Source organism: Tachyglossus aculeatus, chromosome 9 (genome assembly GCF_015852505.1).
Source record: "Tachyglossus aculeatus isolate mTacAcu1 chromosome 9, mTacAcu1.pri, whole genome shotgun sequence".
NCBI lineage: Eukaryota > Metazoa > Chordata > Mammalia > Monotremata > Tachyglossidae > Tachyglossus > Tachyglossus aculeatus.
The window spans coordinates 11,259,055-11,278,123 of record NC_052074.1 but is presented as its reverse complement, the minus strand read 5'-3'; the positions used below and the strand labels follow the sequence as shown (position 1 = coordinate 11,278,123).

General features: G+C 41.9%; 1 protein-coding gene across 3 annotated transcripts in view; it reads left to right on the top strand.

The window, feature by feature from the left end:
• SERTAD2 (SERTA domain containing 2) overlaps positions 1-19,069 on the top strand; it is a 127,217-nt gene that overhangs the window by 48,748 nt on the left and 59,400 nt on the right. For 2 of the 3 annotated variants that reach the window (XR_005452289.1, XM_038751169.1), the window contains exon 1: positions 18,718-18,839. The exons of the other annotated variant lie outside the window; for it this stretch is intronic. The gene's annotated coding sequence lies outside the window, so the exon portion shown is untranslated. Of the gene's footprint in view, positions 1-18,717; positions 18,840-19,069 lie in introns of those variants that run through there. 3 annotated transcript variants of the gene reach the window in all.

The window sequence follows — 19,069 nt, the reverse complement described above, 5'->3', positions numbered from 1 at the left end:
TTGGTGAGCGCCATCAGTGGGCTCTCACTGAGGGTCCTTTCTAGGAGAGTGCAAACAATATAAGTTGTGTGGCATTAAAAAGCACTGTCTGCCTGTGCATTGCCTAATTCAAAGAGCCCGGCAATCCTACAACACTCTGCCTGATTGTTTCCCCACCTCAAGCGGGTGGATGCAGTGCTCCCACCTCCATTAGTGTGAGAGATTTGTCTTTGGACCAAGCAAGGAGAGATCACACTTTGCAGTGGGTTTTCTGTTTTGTTTACGGATGGTGGGAGTCCCATTTTTTATAGAATTAGGAAAAAAATAAAAACATTTTATCTGAGTCTACAAAGGGTAAAGTGTGCACCTCCTCCAGGAGGCCTTCCCAGACTGAGTCCCTTCCTTCCTCTCCCCCGTCCCCCTCTCCATCCCCCCATCTTACCTCCTTCCCTTCCCCACAGCACCTGTATATATGTATATATGTTTGTACATATTTATTACTCTATTTTACTTGTACATATCTATTGTATTTATTTTATTTTGTTAGTATGTTTGGTTTTGTTCTCTGTCTCCCCCTTTTAGACTGTGAGCCCACTGTTGGGTAGGGACTGTCTCTATATGTTGCCAACTTGTACTTCCCAAGCTCTTAGTACAGTGCTCTGCACACAGTAAGAGCTCAATAAATACGATTGATGATGATGATGATGATGCATGAAGGAAAAAGCATTGTACTTACAAGATTGTGTTTAGTGACTTTTGGTGGGGGTGACAGTAAAACAAAAAAGAACAATTTAAGGTTGAAACCTTTGGGTAGGCTAAACGTTCTATGTCACAGTCCTAGAGCTACTGCTGAATAGCCTTTGCACTACCCACAGGTCTGTGTACCTGGATGTGTAAATAACATTTCTCTCTGAGTGTTAAAGTCCACTTGAGCAAATAGTGCAAGCAAAACGTCCAGGGATCTTTTCCCCCGAAATCTTTGCTGTAAAAGTGAGTTCTCACATTTTCCATTCCTAATTCAAGGGCTGGAGTGATCACTAAAGCCAGGTGTCATGTTACAAGAGAAAATGTGGAGACATTTGCTTGCAGCTTCATCTGCGCGCTGTATATCCCTCCAGCTATTTTTCGTCAACTCAGCCCATACATTTTTACCTGGTCCCTGGTGGGAAATAATCTTCGTTCTCGAGGCAGAAGAGAAGCCTGGGCATATTTTCTGTGCAATGACTCAGAAGAAAATAGAATTTTTTCCTCTGGTGTGTGTCCAGTGTGAATGGGGCTTTGCCTTCAAGTTGGAATTTTGTTTCTAACTGGGCCTGATTTTCAATTTTTTTTTGTTTTTGTTTTTATGGTATTAGATGCTTACTATGTGTCAAGCTCTGTTCTAAGTGCTGAGGTAGATTCATTCATTCATTCAATTGTATTTGTTGAGCGCTTTCTGTGTGCTGAGCACTGTACTAAGCGCTTGGGAAGTACAAGTTGGCAACATATAGAGCTGGTCCCTACCCAACAGCGGGCTCACAGTCTAGAAGGGGGAGACAGACAACAAAACAAAACATATTAACAAAATAAAATAAATAGAATAAATATGTACAAATAAAATAGAGTAATAAATACGTACAAACATATATACATATATACAGGTGCTGTGGGGAGAGGAAGGAGGGGGGATGGGGAGGGGGAGGAGGGGAAGAGGAAGGAGGAGGCTCAGTCTGGGAAGGCCTCCTGGAGGAGGTGAGCTCTCAGTAGGGCTTTGAAGGTAGATACAAGTTAAGTGGCCACAGTTTCTGTCCCACATGGGGTTCGCAGTCTAAGTAGGAGGGAGAGCAGGTATTGAATCCCCATTTTGCGGTTGAGGAAACTGAGGCACTGAGAAATTAAGTGACTTGCCCAAAGTCACACAGCAGGCCTGTGGCAGAGTCAGAATTACAACCCAGGCCTTCTGGGTTTTGTTCTCTGTCTCCCCCTTCTAGACTGTGAGCCCACTGTTGGGTAGGGACTGTCTCTATACGTTGCCAGCTTGTACTTCCCAAGCGCTTAGTACAGTGCTCTGCACACAGTAAGTGCTCAATAAATACAATTGATTGATTGATTGATTCTGGCTCCCCGGCCCATCCTTTATCCACTAAGCCACACTGTGTTATTTCACTATTATGTCTAAATAGAATGGGTAAATTTAGAGCTAAGTGTAAATTTGATAATCTGTGATTATCAATTAATAATCTGATTTCAAAATCAGAGAACAGCTGCCTTTATAAGTATAGCGTGTGACTTTAGGTGATTGATTAAGCTTACTGGTGATATTAAGAATTCACTCTTAGAGAACAGTACAAGACTGTTCTCTTTCCTGTGCAGCTACCATAAGACTGAAAGTTGAATAGGTTGGATACCTGTAGGACAAGATTCTGAATAAACTGGTAGATAAGTATCTGGCAGATTTTAAACTCTGGGGTGTTAGTTTAGTAAACATTTTACCTTTGGTGAGACAATGGTGAGAAGTAGATTTTTTTTTAATGATAGACGGGCTGGATTTAACATTCACTGCCATGTTTCCACACAATTTGCATCACCAAGTAGGCTATGACAGTATATCTGATCAAGTTAGTTTCAGTGATTTCTTTTAAAAATAACTACAGTAAGGCATTTTTAGATGCACAGCTTCTCTTTTCTCAGTTACCACTTCCATATTTGGGAGTCATTAGCAAATAACTCCTTTTCTAGAATATTTCACCAAATATGTTCCATTGTATGATGTGCTGTATTCAGTTGCACATTCCCGACAGGGAAATACCTGAAATAAATGAATGAAAACATAAACTAAATATTTAGTTCAATCAGTGGTATTTATTGAGCAGTTTACTGTGTGCAAAGCATTATACTAAATGCTTGGGAGAGTACCTGGTGGACATGGTCCCTGCCCACAAGGAACTAGAGAAGAAGACAAATAGTTCATATACTTGTTCTCCCATAGAGTTACACAAAATTATACAGTACTTTTGTATTATTGATAATGGAATTGTTGCTCCAAGTCCAAAGCAGTTATTTTAGTATTAAACCTTTATTGTATACTATGATTAATTTTTTCATCCCTCATGCATAGTTGAGTGATATTAACTTGTTTGGGAGATGGGGGATAGAAATTGGAGAATTGAAATGGAAGTAGAATTTAAGTATTTTAGTTTAGCAGAAAGGCAGTCTTTTTTACATGCATTACAATCTGAAGGATCTTTTAATAATAATAACAATGATGGCATTTGTTAAGCACTTACTATGTACAAAGCATCAACAGTACATCCTGATACCTGGTCAAATTCCATCATTGCACAATTGCGTTCTAATTCTCTGATACGTTCAGCTGTATGTGCAGCATTTTATACCAAAATTCCTGTGTTAGTGGTGCTGAGTTCAGAGAATTTTGGGATTCCTTCTTCAAAATGATCCAGCAAATTGGTTAGGACCAGGGCAGGGTGAATAAGGCCTACAAGTCAAGAGAATTGCTTAAAACCTATTCTAAAGATTTGTAGGAGATTGTCCTTGCTCCCTAAATGATATCTTTTACTGCCAAATTTTCGGTTTCTGATTAGGATCTTAGAGAAATCTTTCTTGATTAATTATGGAAGTTGGTTTTACAGGTCTAATGGTTGAATAAAGCAACCAGAGCTGAATTAGTCGAAAAGAGCCCGTTTTAAAGACACTGGGAGTCGCAATCCTTGGTCGAGGGAGGGCATGACTGGATGAGGAAAATCCAGTCAGGGTGGGGGGGCTATTGATTGCCATTTCTAATCTGGTTCAATCTTTATTACTTGTCAAGTTCTCACCTATCTTTAGAAAAGCCCTTCCTCTTTACTGTGCCATCTATCAATCAATCAATTATATTTCTTGATGTGTATTGTGTGGGGAACACTGTATAAAGTGCTTGGGAGACTACAATAGGGTAAGTAGATATGTCTTGTCTCAAGGACCTTACAATTTAGCTGCGGGGTAGAGGCGGGTAGAGGGGTGTTAAGGAATTCGGTGAGGACCTAAGTGTTTACTGGTTTGGTTGCAGGTGGAAGGGAAAAATCAATCAATCAGTGATATTTATTGAGCATTTACAGTGTGCAGAGCATTGTACTAAGTACTTGGGATAGTCCAAGTGCTCAGTAAATAGGATTGATTGACTGATTGAATACAACGGAGTTGGTAGCCATGTTCCCTGCCCATAAAAAGCTTACAGTCAGTCCAGAAGGGGAGACAGACATTAATATATACAACTAAATCATGAATGTGAAAATAAATACTGTGGGGATGAAGGTGGGGTGAATATCACGTGATAAAAGGGTACAGATCTAAGTACATAGGTGATGCAGACGGGAGAGGGAGTAATAGAAGAGAAGCTTAATCAGGAAAGGCCTCCTTGGAGGAGATGTGGCTTTTTATTAAGGCTTTGAAGGTGGGGAGAGTGATAGCCTGTCCTATGTGGAAGAGAAGAGAGTTTCGGGTCAGAAGGAGCACATGGGCAAAGGATCATCAGAGAGATAGACAAGATAGAGGTACAGTGACTAAACTGGTGTTGGAAAAGCAAAGCGTGCGGGCTGGGTTATAGTAGGAAATCAGTGAGGTAAGATGGGGGCGGACTTTAATTTCCTTAAAGTCAATGGTAAGGAGTTTCTCTTTGAGGAGGTGGATGGGCAACCACTGGAGATTTTTGAGGAGTGGGGAGCATGAGCATCAGCAGCATAGCTCAGTGCACGGGTTTGGGAGTCAGAGGATGGGTTCCAATCCTGGCTCCGCCACTTGTCAGCTGTGTGGCTTTGGGCAAGTCACTTCACTTCTCTGTGCCTCAGTTACCTCATCTGTAAAATGGGGATTAAAACTGTGAGCCCCATATGGGACAATCTGATTACCATGTATCCCCCCAGTGCTTAGAACAGTGCTTGGCACATAGTAAGCACTTAACAAATGCCATCACCATTATTATTATTATTATTATCAGCAGTAGAGTGAAGTAAGGACTGGAGTAGGGAGAGACAGGAGGCAGGGAGGTCATTAAGGAAGCTGATGGAGTAGTTAAAATGGGATATGATTAAGTTCTTGGATCAGTGTAGTAGCAGTTTAGATGGAGAGGAAAAAATGGATTTTAGCAATGTTAAGGTAGAAACTACAGGATTCGGTGAGAAGTTGAATATGTGGGGTGAATGAAAGAGATGAGTTGAGGATAGCGCCAAGGTTATGGGTTTGTGAGATAGGGTGGGTAGTGATGTTGTCTACATTGATGGTAAAGACATGGGGAGGGCAGGGTTTGAGTGGGAAGATGAGGATTTCTGTTTTGGATGTGTTTACACTTTTACTCTTTGGGGTCCTAGCCAGTCCATCCCAACTTCTAGAGGACCCCTCCCCTTTCGTATGTTCCCCTCCCAATAAGTTTTTTTTCCTGCTTTAAAAACAAAACACCCTGCTTAGAATATAACCAGCTTTAATATTTATGAGCCTAGAGTAATTAAAAATTGTTTGGTCATAGAAACAACATGAGAAGGGAAATCCAGTTATAACTGCCTCGTGTTTAAAATCCCTAAACCATAGATTCAACAGTTTAACTCTTTTCACATGTCCCAGATTTTGTACTTTCCCTCCAGGGTCCTCTCTTTGTATTGTCCCTGTCTGCAACTGGAAGTGTGACTGGCCTCTCCAGCATCTCAGGACAGTGTTCACTTGTTGAGATTTCAGTCCCTTAGCCCAGAGGAGGAATCTCACCTGGAGAATGAAAAATTCCATTTTTCTAGCTCATTTGCATATAATATGTACCTCTTCTACTAGCTCACTCTGCTTTTCTATGATTGGCCTTTTCTCTTTCTCTTTCTTAAGTATTTGTTCCCTAATGTAGAATCTTCTGCCTCTGGCTAATTGTTTTAGCCTGTCTATGTTAATGAACTTTTCTGGGAGCCCAATCTTCCCTGGCCCTTGGCTTTTATTTCTTGACTAGCATAATCACCTTTAGCTTGGATGAGGGTCTTCCTTTCCCACACTCCTGAATATGTGGGACTCTGGTTTTAACATTGCCTTCTAATTGCTCTTAATCAATGCCTTCCTTTCCCAGAAACCTGAATCAGTATTTGGGCCCACAGTTTTACTTTCCCTTTTCCCATTCTCAGTGGACAAAAGTAAATCATTATCATCATCATCAATTGTATTTATTGAGCGCTTACTGTGTGCAGAGCACTGTACTAAGCGCTTGGGAAGTACAAATTGGCAACATTATTATCATCATCAATAGCATTTGTAAGCGCTTCCTGTGTTCATAGCACTGTATTAAGCATTTGGAAGAGCACTAGAGAATAGAAAAAGAAGAAAAAAGATCACTTCTCCCGAGGAGCTTGGCCTAAGAGAAAGAGCTTTGGCCTGGGAGTCAGAGGACTCAGGTTGTAATCCCTACTTTGCCGCTTTTCTGCAGTGTGACCTTGGGCAAGTCATTTAACTTGTCTGTGCTTGTTACCTCATCTGTAAAATGGGGATTAAAACGCTGAGCCCTATGTGGGACAGGGACGGTGTTCAACCTGATTATCTTGTAGCTGTTCCAGGGCTAGTAGAGTGCCTGGCACTTAGTAAGTGCTTTGGGAAATACCATTAAAAAAAAAGAGCTCACAGTCAAGCCGGGGAATTTAGTAGTTTGAAGTAGAAGGCCACAGAAAGAAGCCTAGTAACCTACTCTAAACATGGGATTTGGGGTGAAATCAAATGTGAGGTCACCACAATAGCAACATGAGCAAACCTAACCTTTAGCATCCAGTGTCTGTGGGAATTGCCCTGAACACACCAAGTTGATGGTGGCAGAGGCAGCATACAACAAACACCATTCCCATTTCAGATTCCACCTAGGGAAACTTGATATCAGTATGGCTGCCTGATGGAAAGACCGTCAGCTTTTCTCCCCAGCCCCAAATCTTACTCCCTTTCCCTTTTGGCTGATGCTGATGAGATTTTGAGGAGTGAGTTCTTGCCTTCTGTTGATATGAAAGAAAGCGAAGGGGAAAGATACTTCTGCTTAAGCAAAAAGGGAAAGCAAAGTTGTCAACATTTCCTTTCAGAATGAGGACTAGAGTGACAAGCGAGTCAATTCTCTGCTTTGCTGATGGCTGACGTCGCACCTCTTAACAGATAAGAAGAATCAGCATATTAGTTGAAAAATAATGAGAGCAGTTAAGGATTGATGAGGTCCTCTAGGGCCAATGAGATGGCCCGCTTGAAGACATCATCATCATATAACCAAAATAAATCCAGCTCTATGATCAGAAGCAGCTTTCAGGTGATCAAATAGACATGACAGAAATCTGTCATAGCTTATCCCAACCCCACCCCTCCGTTCTTTAGACAGTGAAGCTGCAGGCATCTCTGCCATTAAGAAACATAGTGTTTGAGGATTTATTTTCTTCAAATTGTCATTTCTTTTACCTTGTAGTATATAACAGATTAGAACAGTCCTGATGGAAAATGGTGTACTTTTGAATTGATGGCCGATACATCCAATTTGAAGTTCATTTTATCCTGTGGACCTGGCTTCAGACTCATGCACACAGCCTTTTGTCAACAGTGTGTTAGTAATTTTTATTAGTTTGCTTTTTTTTTTTACCAAAAGTGGACTGAACACCAGTGAATTTAATAATGTAATGTGCCTGGATGAGGGGAATCAGAACCCTGAAACCAGATATAGGAATATCATTCAGATTAATATTTTGACCAAGTGTGTGCTTGGTCATCCCACAGGTGAATAAACTGTTTCCAAGAGTTTTGGAAACTGCTGTAGGTGTCTAACAGTTTGTTCTTAATTGAACAAGATATTCTGTGTCATAAATATGTGTACAGTGCCCTTGCATTCCATTTTTTTCATTATTTCCTTAGTGCTTTATTGTTGATTATGGTTCTCTGTTTTAGCATTATCTGCAACTTCATGGCAAAACAAATTGACAATTTACACAAGAAAAAATATAGTATGAGAAATTGTCTTGGTTGGTTGTAGATAATGAAGCACTTATTTATTGACTATTAAGGGCAGTTTCTGGAACTATCCTGTTTCAAAAGAAAGCACTAAAATGTACATTTGGACTGTGAACTCCTTGAGGGACAGGGTCTTTGTATAATTCCTACGTGAATACCGTTTCCCAATGCTTGTACAGTGCTCTGCACACAGTAAACACTTAATAAATACTATTGCTACCCTCTAAACAACAACCTTTAAAAATTATTCAGCAAGTGAAAATGTCTGAATTGTTCAGAAATCTGGTTTCAAAGAAACTAAGCAGTTTTGCTGCCTCTCGTCCTCCCCATTAGAGTGTAAACTCTTTGTGGTTAAAAATCATGTCACTTTGTTATTCGATGTGCCCCAGGAGCCTAGTACAGTCATCTCACAAAGCCTAGTACAATCATCCCACCAAATGGATGTTTAATAACTGCTCCTACACCTACTACTCTTAAACAAAACATCTTTTTCCAAAAAGTGCATCTCTTCCTCAAATTAGGCAAATATGATATTTGTACAATTCTTTTTAGTAAGAACTTGCACTTACTGTGGGTTTGTTTTGACATATAGTTTAGTTGTTTACTGCAAATCCTGCATATATGCTTAGTTTGGTTGAAGATATATATAAAACATTTTTTACCTGCCAGTTGAAATTTTCAGCTACTTGTATGTTGCCTCTTTATGTAAGACTGTCGTCCTCATAGACTGTAAAATCCTTGAGGGCAGGGCCTCATTTTTTTTATTTCAATTTCCCACAATTCCAGTTCAGTGGAGGGTAAATAAATGTTGTGAATGAATTAATGCCTAGGAGGGATGCATAGATTAACTCACATATATTCTCAGAGGAAAAGAGACCATTTTAACAATGAGTTGAAGTAGAGAATTCCTGTCAGACTTCAAATAGGTCTTCAATAATTCTGCAAGTGTCGCTAAGCTCCCGAGGTTTTAAAAGGACGGTGGAGGAGTGGTGGGAATTACATAATCAACAGGAATCCTTTGCAAATTGCCTTCCATGAGTGCAGGCACTTTTCTCCACAGTTAGTCAGTTGTACTGGACAGCTGAACCATGTGAGAAAATTTCGTAGAACCCGGGAAGGAGAGCTATAGGATGATAGAGCCCCAAGAGTAGTGTGACTTTTCCCCCTTTGCTCCGATTGTCTGCCTTAGAAGTGAACAGGAATAATGCTTGTGAATTCCAATGCCACAGTGGGCAGAGTCTAGTGGACGTTGTAATTCTCAAAATCTTGCTAAAGTAATTTTTTAAATAGTATTTGTCACGTGCCTACTGTGTAAAGCACCATTCATTCATTCATTCATTCATTCAATCGTATTTATTGAACACTTACTGTGTGCAGAACACTGTACTAAGTGCTTGGGAAGTACAAGTTGGCAAGTTGGCACTAGGCTAAGGGCTGTAGTAGATAACAGATTAATCAGATTGGACAAGGTCTCTGCCGTACATGGGGCTTCACAGCTTAGATAGGAGGGAGAACAGTATTGAATCCTCACTTTGCAGTTGAGGAAACTGAGGCACAGAGAAGGTAAGTGATTTGCCTAAGGCCATACAGCAGGTAAGTTGGCAGAGCTGGAATTAGAACCCAGATCTTATGACTTCAGGCCCGTGCTGCTTCTCACACTGATTATGAGCAGAGACGAGTTCTTCTTTCTTGAATTCAGGCCTGCATGTGTTCTGTATGAACCTTTCCTCATGGTACCCCAGCCTCCTTCCCAGTTGCTTCTTCCCAGCCCAGCTAGCTTCCACTCATTTCCAATCAAGCAAACAACTCTTCCCAGAGTTACTCTTTGGTAATTCCATAAGCATTGCTTTCCCTGCAGCTCCTAACAGAAAGGTTCCATTGGCAGATTTTATCTCCTTGGGGATGGGTGAATTTTCTAAATATGTGAGCTTTCCATCATTCATCACTTTGGAACCCAGACTTTTCTTTCCCCAAGGCAAGTGTTTGCAATGTAACCTTCTTTTTTAAGTTCATCCCCTAGGGTCTCCTGGGTTTTCTGCTCCTCTTTGGTAAGTGGACCATAAGCCTTTCACCTTCTGTTATCTCGTCATCTTCCCAGAGAGACCTGGGTGTCAGCTGCTTTATTTCACTTAGCTGTTGCTTTTCTGGGGCTACCCAGTGCTTAATTTGCCCTGGGGGAGTTGCTGGAGTCCTGAATACTGGCCAAATCAGTCCACTCAGCCCTCAGTCTAGGGGTGGATTTTGAGGAATGGAAGTTTCTGGGACCAAAAGCTGCAGGCGGTGCTAACAGCTGTAGCCTCAGGGAACCATGACAGGGCTTGGTCCTAGAAGCACTGTTCACTTTAAGCTAAGAGTGTGAACCTTAGCGCTTAATACAGTGCTCTGCATGCAGTAAGCACTCAAGAGATATGATTGAATGAACCTAAGAGATGCCAGGGCACTGTTCAAAGGTTCCGAGACTGCAGAGCAAGTCCCGTGCCCTTATCCAGAGGTGCTGGTATTGAGCCCCGGGTAAGCCACGATACACGCTCTCTATCCCCTTCTCTTCTGGGGTGTTGAGGGTGGAAAATCTCTGCTCTACTCTCACCATTCATGGTCGCATTCAGGATTTAGAATTCACCCTAAATTGTTTGCAGAGTTGTGAAATCCCTTGTGAGAATTCCTCCCCCATCTCAGGAAAGGAACAGTTAATCCCAGGGGAATTGACAGAAGAACCATGCCTTCCTTAGGATTTCACAATCCGGTAGGACACCAGAAGAATGAACCCCTACTAAGATGGGGGAGGGGAGGGAGTTACTGGGGCACATTGCATAAGAAAAGAAGTGTGGACTCTGGACTCTGCCTTTCTAGCCCCCCGAAAATGACTTCTTAGCAGGTAGGGCTACCTGCTAAGGTAGATGCAAGGCTACCTTTCTTCTGTTTCTTGAAGGGAGGTATAGAAGCCACTCAATGAATGCCCACTGATTTGGAGAGGATTCATGTAGGAGATGCATTTAAAATTAACATTGGGAGCATAAAAGGACGGTTTGTATTATCCTTGAGAGCAAGGATCATGCCTACCAACTATTGTATTACATTCATACATTCATTAATTCAACCGTATTTATTGAGCGCTTATTGTGTGCGGAGCACTGTACTAAGCGCTGGAAGGTACATTTCAGCAACAGAGACAATCCTTGCCCACAATAGGCTCAGAGTCTAGAAGGGGGAAGGCAGACATCAAAACGAGTAAGCAAGCATCAATATAAATGAATAGAATTACAGATATGTACCCATCCATCTATACTCACTCCCTTGGTGAACTCATTCGCTCCCACAGCTTCAACTATCATCTCTATGCTGATAACACCCAAATCTACATCTCCACCCCTGTTCTCTCTTCCTCCCTCCAACGCTCTTATCTCCTCCTGCCTTCACGACATCTCCATTGGGATTTCTGCCCGCCATCTAAAACTCAACATGTCCAAGACTGAGCTCCTTATCTTTCCTCCCAAACCCTGTCCTCTCCCTGACTTTCCCATCACTGTAGACGGCACTACCATCCTTCCCGTCTCACAAGCCCGCAACCTTGGTGTCATCCTTCACTCCGCTCTCTCATCACCCCACACATCCAATCCATCACCAAAACCTGCCAGTCTTACCTCTGCAACATCACCAAGATCTACAGCGTGGCTCAGTAGAAAGAGCATGGGCTTTGGAGTCAGAGGTCATGGGTTCAAATCCTGATCCGCCAATTGTCAGCTGTGTGACCTTGGGCAAGTCACTTAACTTTTCAGTGCCCCAGTTACTGCATCTGTAAAATGGGGATTAAGACTGTGAACCCCCCGCCGGGGGATATCCTGATCATCTTGTAACCTCCCCAGCGCTTAGAACAGTGCTTTGCACATAGTAAGTGCTTAATAAATGCCATCATTATTATTATTATTATCTGCCCTTTCCTCTCCATCCAAACGGCTACCTTGCTGGTTCAATAATAATAATAATGATAATAATAATAATGATAATAATAATAATAATGATGATGATGATGATGGCATTTATTAAGCACTTACTATGTGCGATCTCTCACCCTATCCTGACTTGATTACTGCATCAGCCTCCTTTCTGATCTCCCATCCTCCTGTCTCTCCCCGCTTCAGTCTATATTTCACTCTGCTGCCCGGATTATCTTTGTAGAGAGACGCTCTGGGCATGTCACTCCCCTCCTCAAAAATCTCCAGAGGTTGCCTGTCAACCTTCGAATCAAGCAAAAACTCCTCACTCTCGGCTTCAAAGCTCTTCATCACCTCGCCCCCCTCCTACCTCACCTCCCTTCTCTCCTTTACAGCCCAGCCCGCAGACTCTGCTCTTCTGCTGCTAACCTCCTCACTGTGCCTCGTTCTCACCTGTCCCACCGTCGACCCCTGGCCCACGTCCTACCTCTGGCCTGGCATGCCCTCCCTCCACACATCCGCCAAACTAGCTCTCTTCCTCCCTTCAAAGCCCTACTGAGAGCCCACCTCCTCCAGGACGCCTTCCCAGACTGAACCCCCTCCGTTTCCTCTCCTCCTCCTCCCCCCATCGGTCCCCTCCCCCTGCCTTGCCCCCTTCCCCCCACCACAGAACTTGTGTACATTTGTACATATTTATTACTCTATTTTATTGATGATGTGCATATAGCTGTAATTCTATTTATTCTGATGGCATTGACACCTGCCTACTTGTTTTGTTGTCTGTTTCACCCTTCTAGACTGTGAGCCCATTGTTGAGTAGGGACCATCTCTATATGTTGCTGATTTGTACTTCCCAAGTGCTTAGTACAGTGCTCTGCACACAGTAAGTGCTCAATAAATATGATTGAATGAATCATTAATACAATCAATAGAATTATAAATATGTACGTATGTACACACAAGTGCTGTGGGTTGGGGAGAGGGGTAGAGCAGAGGGAGCAAGTGGGGGCGATTGGGAGAGAGGGAGAGCAGGGAAGGCCTCCTGGAGGAGGTGAGCTTTCAGAGAACGAGGCACAGCGAGAAGGTTGCACTTTTCTCTGTGCTTAGTCCAGTGCTCTGTGCACAGTGAGCAGCCAATAAATGTCATTGATTGATTGACTGATGGCAGACTTTGAAATAAAACTTGAAAGATCTGTTCAAATTTAGACTTTCCTAAAGATCCTTGGCAGAATAACTTTTGGAACAGAACTTTAAATGTGAATCACAGTCTGGGTACTGTTTCATCTCTTCTTCTTCAATAATTTCATGCATTCAGTCACATTTTTTGAGCGCTTACTGTGTGCAGAGCACTGTACTAAGCACTTGGAAAGTACAATTCAGCAATAGGGACAATCCCTGCCCACACCAGGTTTACAGTCTAGAAGGGGGGAGACAGACATCAAAACTGCCTCTACCCATGCACCCATGCAAGCTGCCCAAATTGCAAGGAGCTGGGGACTCTTGTTACTTGATGTTCAGGGCCCGAAGATTTGGGTATTTTACCTAGTGTATGGCATTTATGTTCCAAACTTTAAACCATGATCAATTAATCAATTGTTTTGAGCATTTACTGTGTACAGAGCACTGTACTAAATGCTTGGAAAAGTACAAAACAACAGAGATGGTATACACAATCCCTGCCCTCATGATACATTTGCTTATTATTGTTGACATCACTAATGTGACTGAAGACATTTTCACATCTTGCCGGTGGCATGCTGTGTATTTGCGTTTATGTAGTTGGCCCCAAGTTAGCAAATAAACCCCGTAGTTTAAGCAAAAGCACTGAAAGACTGTTGCTGGTACATAGGGAAGTAAATGAGTTGTCCTTAAGAGGAGCTAAGTGTGTGGGTTGGGTTGTAGTAGGAGATCAGTAAGATAAGATAAGAGGGGGAGAGTTGATTGAGTGCTTAAAAGCTGATAAGGATTTTGATGCAGAGGTGGATGAGTAATTATTGGAAATTTTTGAGGAATGGGGAGCTATAGATTGAATTTTTTTTTTTTTTTTGGAAAGTGATATGGGCAACAGTGTTATAAGAGCTGGAGAAGGGTGAGGCAGGAGACAGGGAGGTCAGTAAGGAGGCTGATGCAGTAGTTGAGGTGGATAAAAATGCTTGAATCAGGAGAATTAGAAGCAGCATGGCTTAGGGGAAAGAGCTTGGGCCTGAGAATCAGAGATCCCAAGGTCTAATCTTGCTCTGCCAATTGCTTGCTGTGTGACCTTGAGCTACTCACAACTTTTCTGTGCCTGTTTTTACTGTAAAATAGGGATTAAATACTTGTTCTCCCTCTTACTTAGACTGTGAACCCCATGTGGGACAGGCACTATGTCCAACCTGATTAACTTGTATCTACCCCAGTGCTTAGAACAGTGCTTGAGAAATAGTAAGCACTTAACAAATACAGTAATACAGTAATCAATCGTATTTATTGAGCTCTTACTGTTGTGCAGAGCACTAATACCAAGCTCTTGGCAGCAGTGTGGTGTAGTGGATAGAGCACGGGTCTGGGAATAAGAAGGACCTGGGTTCAGATCCCTGCTCTGCCCCTTGTCTGCTGTGTGACCTTGGGCAAGCCATGTAACTTCTCTCTGCCTCAGTTACCTCATTTGTAAAATGGGGATTAAGACTGTGAGTCCCATGCAGAACAGGGACTACATCCAAACTGCTTGCCTTGCATCTACCCCAGGGATTAGAACAGTGCTTGACACATAGAAAGCACTTAACAAATACCATCATCATCATCATCTTGAAAGAGTATAATATAACAATATAAAATAATACTGATAAAAACCTGCCCCTGGTCTAAAGAGGACTGAAGCTTCTGTTACAAAAATATCAAAGAGTATTTCAGTGGCAATTAAGTATAAATCCATCAGTCATATTTATTGAGTACTTACTCCGTGCAGAGCAATAATACATTCATTCAATCGTATTTATTAAGCACTTTGTGCAGAGCACTGTACTAAGCATTTGCTAGTAGTAAATGCCTGGTAAAGTTCAGTGTAACAGAGTAGGTAGTCTCGTTCCCTGCCCACAGCGGTCTTATAGTTTAGAGGGATAAGTCATCTAGATTCCTACAAGGAACAGTGAACTTTTTTCTCCACATGGAGTCCAGGAGGTGGAGTGGTTAAGATGGAACCCGAGATCCTTCACTAGCATTGTGAACATAAGCACGCTGGTGTCTTCATTCTGGGTTTTCCTGATCGGGCGCAATCATATTTATTAAGCACTTTGTGCAGAGCACTGTACTAAGCATTTGCTAGTAGTAAATGCCTGGTAAAGTTCAGTATAACAGAGTCGGTAGTCTCGTTCCCTGCCCACAGCGGTCTTATAGTTTAGAGGGATAAATCATCTAGATTCCTACAAAGAACAGTGAACTTTTTTCTCCACATGGAGTCCAGGAGGTGTAGTGGTTAAGATGGAACCCGAGATCCTTCACTAGCATTGTGAGCTTAAGCACACTGGTGTCTTCATTCTGGGTTTTCCTGATCGGGTGCAAATGAAAAAGCACCACAACCTGAACTGCTGATTGCAAATGTGGAGATATAGGACTGACACTGGCACCAGCCGGGCGGCCTGGGAAGAGAAGGGTCAAACCTTGGGTAGGCTTCAGCACGCTGAGTACTCCACACGGACACGGTGACAGGGACAGCGCGGCATCCAATGCCTGGTCACTGCCTTGCCTTTGTAAGGGTCCATATGGGTATGAGCCACAGTGGAAGGAAGAAATTTGACCACGAGGATCCATCTCCTTGACAAACGCAAAACTTACTTTTACAAAGTAGAGTTTTAAAAAGCCATTCTCTCATGGGGATGGGAAAGCACCTCATGAGACAAATTTCATTTTCACACATTAGTGAATGAGGCACTAAATTAGCCCTAGTTACCAACCTATGGTTTGGCTTTACCACTGGAGCCATAGGTCTTAACACCCCTTTGCTTTTCCCTTTTACTTAGTCTCATTCTGAGCAGGCGAAGAAAATCTCACTCCCTTAAAAGGCACTGTCTCGATTACCTGGGGACAGGAATCAAGCCAGAACACTGAAAGCGATCCAATCAATTTCATTTTATTGATAAATGGAAAAATGGCTTTAATTGCGCACTCCTTCAGGAAAATAAAAAGGAGAAAAATCCCAAGTTAAGGTTCTATTTTGTATTTTTTTAAATTCAGCTGCGCGTTGTTTACCTGTTAAACCAGTATTTTTGATTACTCACAGAGCGGGTATACTGAAAACCTTTAGCCCTGGTGGGTATTTGTACTACAGCATATTTAATAACCATACAACAATTCAAGAATTGTACAGCAGCCTCCCCTCCCTGTCTGAGTGCTGCAGGCACCAGTGTGTCTCCATTGGCAAACCCCTAAACACACAGCTTCAGCCAAAACTGGTTTAATGATAGTCTACCAAATCTTCACAGGAGTTTTTTTTTTTTTAAAAAGATCTTTATTTTCTTGGGATTTTTTTTTTTAACTTCTCCCCTTCTTTTGAAAAGCTGCCACTGTAAAATATGAAGCAAATTAAAAATAAATTGCTGTAAATCGCTTAACAGGCTTGATGAGACAAAGACTGGTGTGTTGAAGTGGCTGCAGGGAGTTCTGCGGCTGCTTTTGTATGATTTCAGAGGTGAATTTAGATGGCTGGAAGATAGATGGGTGCCAGATGCAGTTCGACATAGATTCAGGCAGCTGCTTCTGTGCTAGGTTTCATTAGCTGGTGAGCTAGCCAGCAGAAGAAGTAGTAAGGCTCTAAACGCTGAAATGACAGCGAGAACAGTGAACAATACAATATTCACTAAGTGATTTTAATCTAGCAGATGAAATGACACCCAGTCAGTTACGAGGCTTTAAAATTCAACAAACATAAATCCATTAATGGGGCTAAACATACCCGTGGTGTGTTATTTATTTTTAAGTGGTAAATGCTTTTCTGTCCTTTTTTAAAAAAAAAATTCCAGTACTACAATCCAAACTTAGATGCCGAGTTAATTTTCACATTGAAAAATTTACTATGCTTTCCCGTATGAGAGCTTAATACATTCCGACACTTACTGTAAATTAATACTTGCTAAATAGAGCACCTGTGTTTGTGTGCATATGTGCATGTGGGGGTATACATATTTCATATATACATATCTCTATATAAGTACAGGTATCTTCACATTCTGATGCTCTTTTAGCGGAGACACGTAATACCCCTGGGACAAACAAATCATTCAAAACATTTCTAAATGCAGAAGGCTGGTCAGTTGCCTGCTTCCCATCCTTAGCTATGTGAGCCCGTGGTGGGCAGGGATTGTCACTCTTTATTGCTGTATTGTGCTTTCCCAAGCGCTTAGTACAGTGCTCTGCACACAATAAGTGCTTAATAAATATGACTGAATGAATGAAGGAATGTTAGCATCATCCCTTTCCCAAAGGTGCTGCTACTGTGGGCCTCTGTTATATAAGTCACTTTGGCTGTGTCCTTAGAATTCAAACAAACCTTTACATCATCTTTTGGGGGCAAAAGTAAGATGGGCTGGGGACAGCATTGGTATACCATTGGAGAGGGTTGGCCTGCTTCCCCTAAGTTCCTCCCATCTCAATTTCTGCTTAAGTAGCGTAGTGCATCCTGCCTATGTTGGAGATTAAAACGACGGCTATGAGTTTTTAATATCCCTCCCCCGCCACTCAGAGAATTTGGAATAACTGGTTGGGGTGAAAGCAATCTTGAGATTCCTGTCTGCAGTTCTTCAGTGAAAGAAGTACAGCTCCTCAAACTTGATTTGAGCTAAGGTGATTTCTATAACAAGAAAGGGCGCCTTTATTTAGCGCGTTTAAAGATGTCTCACTTACATCACTTTTCTGACAAGCGTGTTGTGATCTAATCAAATGGTGATGCATGCCATTTTATGCAGAGTAATTGTCTAAAAAGAGTTAACTCAAAATAACAATTAATTATCTGGCTATTTACAGTCCAATTCTGAAAGCTGCAGAACCACTACTAGTCCCTGGCTTTTTTCTCAGTGGGTCTTGGGAATTGAAAGTCCTGCTTATAACAGCTATAAGTCTCATAAGTCTCATAGTGTATTCTTCTCTTTGTCACTTTCCAGTATGTTCAGCTCCTGTAAAATAACCAAGTGTTTTTGCCTCTGCATGGAGGGAAGTGTAGACTCTGTTGTGTTTTGATGTTTTTCGTATTGCTTGGTAGTAGCACTTTGACATTAACTGTTTTTTTAAAAAATCACAAATCTTGGCTGAAATTTATGGGGTAGAGCAATGAGTTCTGATTGGGTTTCAAACTTTGCATGTTTTTAAGGACTGAGCAAGTGAAAATGGCTTAGCTATCAGAGGTTGGTCCTGCAGAAAGCACAGATAAGTCTAAAACTGGTACAGGATTGTTTTCTTTGCTCTAGAGTCCTGGGTCCTCTCCTGACAATTTAGCCCTCCGTGAATTGGAAATTTGCTTTGAATTCAGAGGATGCCTGCTGACAATGGGGAGTAATGTAGGGCTAGGAACCCTGAACCCATCTCCTCTGGGGATTGTTTTATGACAGCGACAGAGCCATACTCTTCCATTGTTTAAGCATTTCTCGTGAGCACAACCCTGATCATCTGGCCATGTTTAACTAAGCACAGATACAATTTTTTTTTTTGCAGTTTCAGCATGCTGCCATAGGAACACATCCATGAGTTGCAAGTCTTGTTTTGAGGATCAAATATTGGGCTAACAAACATGGGGCCCATTTGATTCACCAAAATGGAATGATTTTAAACCTCGCTTCTTTCAGATTTTCATCGTATTGAAGCATAGGATTTCCAAGCTGTAAAGAGAGTTCACCCTCCTCCAGAGGATTGTACTGCTATTTCAACAAAAAAATCCCTACCTTCTGTCTACCTTGAAGGAATGCTGTGAGGATAAATTAGTGAAATATATATGTGAGTCATATATGTGAAAGACATGTGTTGATAGTTTTGCGTAGGAAATATCCGATATTCAGAACATCATTGTTGTTATTAACATTAGTTACTGTTGCTGAGAAGCAGCATGGCCTAGTAGAAAGAGCAGAGGCCTGGGAATCAGGGTACCTGGGTTCTAATCTTGGCTCTGCCAATTGCTTACGATGTGACCTGGGGCATATCACTTAACTTCTCTTTGCCTCAGTTTC